This window comes from Eschrichtius robustus, chromosome 6, assembly GCF_028021215.1.
Source record: "Eschrichtius robustus isolate mEscRob2 chromosome 6, mEscRob2.pri, whole genome shotgun sequence".
NCBI classification, from domain to species: Eukaryota; Metazoa; Chordata; class Mammalia; order Artiodactyla; family Eschrichtiidae; genus Eschrichtius; species Eschrichtius robustus.
Window position 1 is genome coordinate 42,718,360 of NC_090829.1, and position 1,378 is coordinate 42,719,737.

Consider the following 1,378-nt stretch of genomic DNA (forward strand, 5'->3'; position numbering starts at 1 on the left):
CATCACAGCCATTGAAACAGATGCCTGTTTTAAAAAGCATAGGAATAATTTAGATGTGAAAATCAAATTATTCAAACCTCATTAGTTTTATGCACTAATCTAAAAAATTCACAAGCAAAACTGATCATGTATTTCTTAACTTTTGTTTAATTCAGAAGAACTACCGGGCCACAAAGTCTTGTAGAAAAACAATTTTCCCAACTTCCCTGGTGCATTTATTTGTAGTTTTAAGGCTAAGATTTACATTTAACAATTCTTCAAATTCTTTATTTGATCAAGGGCTGGGTTCATATGTTCATTGCCAACCAGTTGAATGTCATTTTAGTTGAAACAGATCTAGAATCTCTGCTCTTATCTAAACCCTTCTTTATTATACCACATCCCCACCCCCATGTCAAAGTTATCTATATGTACCTTTCTACTTGGGTTTAGAAGTCTAGTTACTTATAAATGAACACAATCATCTTTAAGAAAATACATCCTGCTTAATAATCATGAAAAAATGTTAAAATGTATTCCTTGTTGGAAACTCTTCACTTTTTGGTCAGTTGACTTGTGTGTATTATTGCCTCAAGTAGCTTATGGGCAAAAAAGTATTGTATAAGAGCATGAAACAAGATAAAGATGCATATTTAAGAATGAAATCAAGAACCTCCCAATGACATTTCTCTGAATAGTTATTACTGAACTATACAAAGATAAATAATGAAAGTAATTAACAAAGTAATTTTCTCTTCTTTTGGCTGGGAAAGTTTTAATAATAAAGTTTGGCTTCTGTTGAGTGAAACATCTTAGTTTCTAACATAGTTAAAGGCAAATGGAAAAGCCCGTTCAATTCTTAAAATTTTTAATGCAGTTAAATAATAAGCTGATACATTGCATTATGGCTTGGTATTATTTTTTCCTTATAAAGACAGGAATTCTATCCTTCTAAAGCTACTTTGCAGTTCAAGCAGATATGTGGAAGATGCTTACCTCCCAGTTGGGTGTATCTCCTGCGGCTTAGGTGAGCACCAATGCTTTGGCTCCTCCCCAACTGCTGCGAGCTTCCCACTGCGCTGGGCACCTCGAGGCTCCAAGAGTTAGGTGTTCGGCCCCGCCCTCTGCACTATTGCTAAAACTCCAATTCTGCCAGACTGATTCCGGTGATTAATTATTGACAAAAGGAAAACACTCCCAGGCAAACTTGTGTCCAACCGCACTGCTCCCAACGACTCCGTCCAGAAGAGAATGCCGGCTGCACCACTCCCCTCCCCCCTTGCTCTATGGTCCCAACTTCCCACACGCTGCCACTCTCAGTCCTGGGCGACCAGGCTCGTCCTCGGAGGAATGCAGCCCGGCGACTTCTACATTTTTAAATTTGGTTTCCTGTAGCTCG